Source organism: Piliocolobus tephrosceles, chromosome 5 (genome assembly GCF_002776525.5).
Source record: "Piliocolobus tephrosceles isolate RC106 chromosome 5, ASM277652v3, whole genome shotgun sequence".
Taxonomy (NCBI): Eukaryota; Metazoa; Chordata; class Mammalia; order Primates; family Cercopithecidae; genus Piliocolobus; species Piliocolobus tephrosceles.
In genome coordinates, this window is record NC_045438.1 from 135,661,516 (window position 1) to 135,671,129 (window position 9,614).

The window sequence follows — 9,614 nt, forward strand, 5'->3', positions numbered from 1 at the left end:
ATCTTGGCTCACTGCAACACTGCAAGCTCCGCCTCCCGGGTTCACAACATTCACCTGCCTCAGCCTCCCGAGTAGAGTAGCTGGGGCTTCCTGGAACTTTAACGAAAAGACTGACTGGTTTATAAAACTGCTATTCCAAGTAGAACACAAATTAATTGAATACCAAGAAAATATTTCGCAAACCTTTCATGCTAAATCAGCCAATACTGAAATTGTTTTGATATATAATTTGAATAAACTCCGTGGTCTAACTCAAATTACCTGTGATAACCCATCAGTTATCAGTGCTATGCACCTCAATTGGAGGAACAACCGTGTTAAGCACGGACTCATGGAGAACCAAGGTGGCTGCCTTATCCTTCCTGAGCTTTTAAAGCTTTTATAATTTAAAGTTCTGCATTCCATCACTCATCATGGAAAAGATAAAATGATCCAAGTTAAATGCATATTGGTGTGGTGACTTCTATATTGCTAAAATAGTTTATGACCAATGTTTGGTTTGCCAAATCCATATTCCTGGGAAGACAATCAAAGCTTCAGGTACATTCTGCTACCCAGTGAGCCATCTAAACATTTATGAAGGGATTTCAGTCAATTGTCATTTTCAGTGCATGTTTTCTGGTTGTGAAAAAGCTTTCCTATACAAGTCAACTGATGTTATAAGAGTAGATTATTATGACACAGTGTATTTTCACCAGATAAAGAAAGCTTTTTATGGCTCACTGACTGAGGACAATACAATCAATCCATTCACAATCTAGAACCTGAAGACTGGATCTTCTGAGAACATCAGAGAAAGAGTGCCCCTGCCAAACACACTGCAGCAAACATCAGAACCGTGAACCTTGGGTTCATAATCTCTCAACTGAGAAGGATCCCTCCGCATTCTTGGAACTGTACACCCATCGGAACCCTTAAGGTAAAGCTAACCAGGGAAGTTTCTCCCCAGAGGAAGATGGTATCCTTGATGTGAAGAGCTTTTATGAAGATCACAGATCACGACTTCTCTGCTATAATGAGGCTCTTATCTTTGAGTATTTTTCTCCTTGCTTATGCCTCTATGAACAATAGAAGTACAAAGGGGGTCTGTTGTGTGCACTCATGGGGTAGGTATACTTTTATTTGTGAAGGGTTTTGCAGCTAGCCTTATACATGGATAACCTCACACCTTGATAGATGAAAGATGAAGGCCCAATGTAGGTGAGAAGTTTTAATGGTACATAGATTGCCTCATCATCAGTCAGAAACAGAACATTGATACACTCCTCTATTCCACATCATGGGTTAAAGAGAACATTGCCAGGAGGACTTCACTCCTCTAGAAGCGTCCTTTTTACCATGATTTGGAGTAAAACAGGCAATGATTAGAAATGTATCCCTCATGATAGGCTCTAAACAGAGTCTACTGTAAGGGCTATGGTTACACAACATATTTTAAATTCTTTTGTGAAAGTTATGCTTAATAATAGGATTGCTATAGGTTACTTACTGGCTAAACAGAGAAGTATCTGTGCAGCTGCTGACACTTGTGGCCTATGGAGAAATACATCACATCAGGTACTACAGAGATTCAGTTGCAGGTAATTAATGAAGAGACTGCCTAGTTACATGAGTAACTCTTTATTTAGTTCATTCTTTGATCTATTTAATTTCAGGTGGTTTGGTTTATGGGGACCTTGGGTAAGGAGCATACTCCAAACTCTTGGTATTATCCTCCTGATAGTCATAATAGTAGTCTACTTGGTGCACTGTATTCTCTCAAAAGTTTTAAATGTTTGCATGCAGCCATCTCTAGAATGTCAAATTGTCTCTTTTCACCTGGAATGACAAGAGTGAAAGAAATATGTGACCATGAGGGCACTTTAACCTATGAATGATGTGCTAAGACTGGAAACCCAAAATGATGGTAGCTGAGAGTGACCCTAAGGCCCTAAGCTTTCTCACTTAGGTGAGAACGTGACCAAAAAGGGGATGTTTTTAAACAAAATCACGAGAGGCCATTGTTTTGGACTTCAATGAAAGTCCAAATGCACTAAGCTCCAACAGATCAGACCAATCCAAAATGAAGTCACTCGTGCTAAATGTGACATAATTAAACTAAGACTTTAAGGAAACACATAGATTCTAGAACAGAACAAGTTTTGTTTTTTATCCTATAAACAGAACGTTCCAGCAAAAGGAGGTACCCTATCATCTAACCCTTACAAAAATAAAATAAAATAAACAAATAAACTGAAGTCCTTGCTCCCCCTTACAAAACTCATTGTTCTGCTATTTCCCAGTGGGTTTCAAGACCAAATAAGTACATTTACAATGGTGATAGTGGCATCAATGATTAAAGTTTTGGTCAATCTCTCAAAATTGAGATGACGACCAAAAAAGCAAAATTGTTAAATCAAGTTTAGCCTACAGCTGTCTCCTTACATATTTTAAGTTTGGCTTAAAGGTTTCTCTGTACACCGTGAACTATAACAAGTGGAGGTGTAAACAGACTGTGGCCCACATTTGTGCCAATCACCAAGTTTGGGCCAATCATATGTAGCCAACTGTTCATCACTTTCCTTTTTTTGTCCATAAATCTTCTACCACATGCCTGCACTGGAGTCTCTGAACCTACTCTGCCTCAGGAGGCTGCTGGGTTCACGAATCATTCATTGCTCAATTTGACTCTTTTTTTTAATTTTTTTGAGATGGAGTCTTGCTCTGTTGCCCAGCTGGAGTGCAGTGGCACGATCTCAGCTCACTGCAGACTCTGCCTCCTGGGTTCACGCCATTCTCCTGCCTCAGCCTCTGAGTAGCTGGGACTACAGGCACCCACCACGCCTGGCTAATTTTTTTGTATTTTTAGTAGAGATGGGGTTTTACCATGTTAGCCAGGATGGTCTTGATCTCCTGACCTCGTGATCCACCTGCCTTGGCCTCCCAAAGTGCTGGGATTACAGGCGTGAGCCACCGTGCCTGGCCCAATTTGACTCTTTTAAATTGAATTCAGCTGAAATTTTTCTTTTTTTCTTTTCTTTTTTTGGAGATGGAGTCTCACTCTGTCACCCAGTGTGGAGTGCAGTGGCACAATCTCAGCCTATTGCAACCTCCCCCTCCTGGTTCAAGCAGTTCTCCTGACTCAGCCTCCCAAGTAGCTGGGACTACAGACACCATGCCTGGCTAATTTTTGTATCTTAGTAGAGACAAAGGGGTTTCACCATGTTGGCCAGGCTGATCTTGAATTCCTGACCTCAAGTGAACCACCCGCCTTGGCCTCCCAAAGTGCTGGGATTACAGGCGTGAGCCACCGTGTCTGGCTAGATGTTTTTCTTTTAACACTTCTACATGGAAGTGTGAGGATTCAATGAGTAAGTTGAGCACATGGTACATGTTCAGTGAATATTTTCTGATTGTGTTCAGTGTTATCATTATTGGAATGGTGTGAGGGATGTGTAAGTCTTCAGGGACCAGGGAAACAACTGAAATCTCTATGAGTCATCTCTGTCATTGTTTATCCCCATTCCTTTTCTTTTCATTCATTTTGCATTTCTCATTTTCTCTGTTATTCCCTTGCATTCCTAAAAACCTTCCCGTTACCTGCTTGCTTCTTGTATTCTGTGTAGTTTCCTACACGTTCACCATTCTGCAGTCTTCTTCCCCTTCATGCAGCAGACCCTGTGTCCAAGTATGCAGAGTTTGTGCAGACACACAGACCCTCTGGGGAGTATATGTTTGAATTTGATGAAGACGAGCAGTTCTTTGTGCACCTGGACAAGAAGGAGATGGTCTGGCATCTGTCAGAGTTTATTCACACTGTGAGGGGCAGAAAATGAAGGGACCAGGGATGGAAAGGGAGGGGGGGACACAACACTAAGCTGGCAGTCCTAACCCCACTGTGTTTGCTCTACTCCAGGTGTCAAACTTTCTCAGTTAGAAGTTGACATAAGGAAGTGACCAGCTTCAGGTCTCCTTTGAAGCTCCCAGCCTAGCTTTCTTTTGAATCCCTGCTTTTCAACCACAATGACTTATGTACCCCAAGACCCCTCCACCTCCTGGCTACCTGTGATCTTCCTGCACCTAGCACTCAGCAAAGGGTCTGATATTTAGATAGCACTCAATCAATATGAAGAATTTAAAGTATAGTGACAAGGTGGTGCCCACACTGGATGGTCTGTATGCTGTGGTCTCATCAGGGACCTTTCTCTGCACTGCGTTTTTCCTGAGAAATCCCAGAGTTCAATAAATACCTGTGTATGTCAGAGCTAGACACATCTGATGCCTTTCTGTGACTGCTTATATTCTCAGTTCCCTAGGAATGCAAATCCTGGACCTGTAATTGTAGGATACAGGTGCATTATGGGTGCAGATACCTCAGTTTTGCATCCTGCAAGAGTTAGTCTGGAGATTGTTCACTCCACTCTGGGTACTGCTGACACCTACAGCATGTTTCCAGGGGACAAAAATGGAAGGGGACGACTCTGATTGGATAGTGAGAGGAACACAGGTAGCTCTGGGAAACTGACCAGGGATAGGTGCCCAGGGGCACACAAGGCCCAGAAGCTGCTTGTGAGAAGTCAGGGAGAAGGAAGCCAACAACTGGATGTATCAGAGAGCCACTGAGTGCTCATTGTGTGTATCAGGAGTTAAGAATCAATCCATCCTCTACATGAAAAGAAAAGCTTAGACCAAACATGTCTTCTACCTTAATTTACAGTAACTTAATATGAAATGCAAAACACATAACAATTTTTGACTGTTAAAAAAAGATCAGTGTTTGAAAGAGTGCTGCACATATTGCTTTGCACTTTCAACAATGGGAGTCATTTCTCTCTGTATGAATTATTAGCTCAGGAGGTCTAGGCTGGTGAATGAATGCAGACTTACAGGATAAATGTCTACTGGATGCATTCAAAAGGCCAAGCAACATTTGGTTAAGGGGTATTTGTGACGGCATGCAGAGAAAATGTTGAAAGTGTGTTAGATTGTATTTATCATTTTAAATTCTGATGCTCATTTAATTTCTTAACAGTAATGCTAATACATGCTCTTAGTAAGTTATATGTCGAATCAGTGCTATGGCAATATGGTTCCTACAACACAGATTTGCAGTCTGCTCACCACTGAATAGCTAAGAATAGTGGCTTCAGACCTGAATGGATGAAGACACCAAACACGATGATGGGGCAGCTCACTGAAATACAGTAAATCCAGGAGAGGTCCATGTCCAACGGGCCACCTTATACAATAGCTTGGATATCCCCATTTTCATGGTTGTCTTCTTTCCTACGTGTAAACCACAATGAACTTCTTTATTAACGCTCACTGTTTGCCAAAACTCTCAAGAAAAAAAGTGATGAGACATGACTTGGTATATATTCTTAACAGAAAACAATCATGTTGGGTTTTGATTATTGATGGCACTAAGGAGAAAGGAACTTGGCTGGAGGCCCCATGAGAGAAACCATGCATTGAATCCAGGAACAGAATGATAGATCAGGGCAACTGCTCAGCAGCAGCAGCCTCTTGGGAGGCTGGGGGTCTGTCCTTCAAGCAGATACTAAGACTAAAGAAACAGAAAATGCTTGTTCCAAGGCACATTAGTCTTTTAGGCAAGGTCAGGAACCCAGTGAAGGTAAAAAACAAAGTTATCCCAGGTTGCTGGCCCCCTTCCTTTAAGTCCCAGGAGACAAAAATAATGGTGAGAGACTGAATCTCATGCTGATAAAGAATAGAATTGATCTGAGCTTCCTTTAGCAATGGAGCCATGTAATGCTCTTTCCCCACTCATCCCAGGGCTGAGGTTGAAACAGGGGTTCAGGCCTCAGACTCTTTTCCTAGAGGAGTCTCAGTGTCACAATGCACAGAAAGGACTTATGTCCTCCTGTAACTCCCCCAATAAGGAAATCAAAGCAGGAATATTGCCTGTTTATGCAGATCCTTGTTGAACTGAAATGATAGGAGGAAAGAGAAGGTATTCAGCTATTGAAACCACCTCAGACAATTAGAGAAACTTTTCCATCACACTTCCATTGCCCATCACTCAATGGACGCTCTGCAGGAGCCTGAGTAACTGGGACTTCATGCATCTGGCTGCATTAAGATGCCAGGCTGGGGTTCCTCTCTCCTTAGAAGCTGTCCTTGTTCCCTGACTATGTGATTTCAGTAAGCTCTCTGGCAGTGCTTTTTTGTCTCAGCCCCTCATCATGGAAGAAGGGTGAGCAAGTCAGGAGAAAGGCAGGTATCGGTCACTTCACAGGATTTCTCACCTTTCTTGCTCCTCCTGTGCATGAAGATGCCCACTCCACAGATGATGAGCCCCAGCACAAAGCCCGCGGCTCCTGTCAGCGTCTTGCTCTGGGTAGAATCAGACTGTGTCTCTGGGAAGAAGAGGCTCATGTGGAGTGTCACCTCCAGCAGCTGCGCCCCTGATCATGTTCTGTCTGAGATCCTGGAGCCTGATGCAGAATATCAGCACGAGGACAGTGCGGGGTACACACCTTGCATAACAGGAAATTGAGAAACAGTCACTCTCTCAGTTCTGGAACAGAGAGTGTGACCTCGACAACAAATGCAGATTCAATTAGCTGCCTTTCAAAATAACTAGAATAAGCTAAAAGGCTGAAGGAAGACAATAGTTCCCATGTGTAAGGTCAGTTCAGGACGTGTCTGCGTCCCTAGATTCTTGGACAAGGAGAGGAACTATGAATCCTTAGGACCTCCTAGGCTGGGACAGGCAAGTCTCCATTGCCCCCAGATTAAAACTACACTCAGGGTCTTGTATAGAAGAAAAATGGGGTCAGACATGGCCCCAGGGTATAGACGCAGAAGACAAGACGAGTGAACCCCAGAGCCAGAGAGTGCCGTGCTCTTCAGAGGTGGAGTCTAGAGGGTCATCAGACCCTCACTCCACTCCACGGTGACAGGACTGTCCAGGCTGGGGTGCTCCACTTGGCAGGTGTAGACGTCTCCCTGCTGGGGGGTCATTTGCAGCATCACCAGGATCTGGAAGGTCCAGTCTCCATTACGGATGAGGCTGGTGGACACGACCCCAGCTGTTTCCTCCTGTCCATTCAGGAACCATCGGACTTGAATGCTGCCTGGGTGGAAATCTGTCATGTGGCAGACGAGCAGGTTGTGGCACTGCAGGGGCCCCTTCTTGGAGGGGGAGACGTTCAGCCTCCTCTGGACTAGGAGTGGGGAAGTGGAAAAGTGGAATAGCATTTGAGATTATTATTTCTTAGACATGCTCATTATGGAACTGATTTCTAGATGTTGAAAATAGGAATGATGGTCGGGCACAGTGGCTCATGCCTGTAATCCCAGCACTTTGGGAGGCTGAGGCAAGTGGATCACCTGAGGCCGGGAGTTCGAGACCAGCCTGACCAACATGGAGAAACCCTGTCTCTACTAAAAATACAAAGTTAGCTGGGCGTGGTGGTGCATGCCTGTAATCCCAGCTACTCCGGAGGCTGAGGCAGGACAATCGCTTGAACCCGGGAGGTGGAGGTTGCGGTGAGCTGAGATCGTACCATTGCACTCCAGCCTGGACAACAAGAATGAAACTGTGTCTCAAAAAAAAAAAAAAAAAAAAAAAAAAAAAGGAATGATGTGATTAGGCCAGTGGATATGGGGAGTATTGAGAAATAGAAATAGTATTGAGAAGAATAGGAGGCACATAAACTTACCAGTTTGTAGCACATTTAAAAGAAATCTTGTCTATCAGCCACTGATTAACAGCCTTTGGACAAAGAATATTTAATCAGCAGTGACACTACCTTATCTTTTGAGTGTTCTATCCTGATGTAAAAGATGAAAAATTTGCTCAAATAATTTCTTGAAATTAATATATATATATAAACAACATTCTCACGGTCTATTAATCCAAAAATTATATTTCATAAATATACCAAGAAAATAAAGTGAGCTTGACATGACCTATTTCGCAAGTAAGTTATGGATTTTCGGGCCTTGCCTACACTCAAAATCCTCCTATTTACATAATATCCTGAGCCCCTACATGCTTAAATGGTAGAAATCCCATCATTTTCCCTAAGTTCCTCCTCTACACTGTGTTGTCACGTCCATTGAGGTTCTCACAGATAACCAGGTGCTGGCTGTGCCTTGGCATCTCTCTATTTTTGCCCCCTCTTTTTCTGCTGCTTACAGATCAATTTCCACACTACCATCTGCAGCTTTTCCTTTGGACCTCAGCTGCCAGTACCCTTTTCCTCCACAGAAGGCAGAAAAGGGCCAACTGCCCCTAGAGAACAGCCCAATTACAGGAATCTTCCAAATCAGAGCTTCTAGGTCCTTATTTACTCTGTTCTTGAGAACACAAATACCCTGACGTGGGCCTGTGCCAGGTAAATCAACAGTCTTGAACTAACCCACAACACTTACTCCCTATGGTATTTTTGCCTTGTGTCCAGGAGTATCCACATTCACAGCCTCTTCCCTCAATGTGATTTTATTTCAGAAGCACTTAGCTCTCACTGTACTTCAACCACCTCCATAAACTCAACATCCATCAGACTGGTCAACCCATGTCTGAATCCCAACTGTGGATTAAGTGGAACTTCTTCCCCATAGGTGTCCTGGGAAGCATGAAAATCATATGGGTGTCTGTTTTAAGGTCCCAGAACATTCCATGAGAAGCACTTTGCTCCATCTTCTTTGTCAGGAGCTGGTCAGCCTGGAGCACATCAGAGACCTCCAGGGGGCGCTGGAGCTAAGGCTTGATACCCATTGGCCTCATTTCTGACCCAGTTCAAATATATTTCACCAAGGCGAGGATTTCTGTTTGTTCTAGTTGCCTTTGCTCAATTACTTCTAGATTTGGGTGGGCATCCACACTGGAATGGCCAGGACTTCTATCCTCCTCCTTCCTCCGTCTCCCCTACCCCTTTGTTTTTCTCTATTCTAATTCATGCCCTTATTGTGATTTTCCTGGACAATAGTAGTAGTTTCTTACCTCATCTCTCTGCCTCTGGTTCCTGCTCTCTCCAACTGACTTCACAGTCTTCCGAAAACAGATTTCCAGCCTTGTCATTTTCATTTGAAGATTTCTGAAGACTTTAAAAAATATTCAGTGTTCTGACACTTATCTGGCTACTGGGAATCACTTGGGAACTGATTAAAAACATAGATCTCCAGACCTCCCCACCCAGGGCATCTGAATCTTTAGGCAGTGAGTTGGGGGGAATCTTTGCTTCACAGAGGATCTCAAGGAGAGTCTTCTGAGCAGCGAGGTTGGGGACCTGCTGGCCTAGAGTGTAGCAGGATGAGCCACAGACAAAACCTTTCAGACACCGAGTTGTAGAAGGAAAGGGCTTTATTCAGCTGGGAGCATCGGCAAGCTACTGTCTTAAAATCCGAGCTCCCAGAGTGCACAGTTTCTGTTCCTTTTAAGGGCTCACAACACTAAAGATTTCACATGAAAGCGTCATGATTGATTTGAGTGAAAAGACTAAAAGGCAGAAATGAAATCCACAGACAGACAGCCCGGGCGGTGCCCTGGGCCTGGTTAAAGATCGACCCCTGACCTAACCAGTTATATTATCTATAGATTCCAGATGTTGTATGGACAAGCGTTGTGAAAGTCCCTGTCCTGTTCTGTTCTGTTCTGATTACCG

The 9,614-nt window shown here is 43.7% G+C and overlaps 1 long non-coding RNA gene across 9 annotated transcripts in view; it reads right to left on the reverse strand.

Moving 5' to 3' along the window:
- LOC111542905 overlaps window positions 1–8,946 on the reverse strand; it is a 20,583-nt gene extending 11,637 nt beyond the window's left edge. For 3 of the 9 annotated variants that reach the window (XR_003307281.1, XR_003307283.1, XR_003307280.1), the window contains exons 1-3: window positions 7,668–8,944; window positions 6,249–7,169; window positions 3,580–5,265 (exon numbers count right to left, since the gene is read on the reverse strand). This is a non-coding gene — a long non-coding RNA (uncharacterized LOC111542905). Of the gene's footprint in view, window positions 1–1,489; window positions 1,534–1,604; window positions 1,819–3,579; window positions 5,266–6,248; window positions 7,170–7,667 lie in introns of those variants that run through there. The other 6 variants (XR_003307284.1, XR_003307285.1, XR_003307279.2 and 3 more) reach the window with 5 other exon arrangements.
- Between the last annotated feature and the right edge of the window lie 668 nt (window positions 8,947–9,614).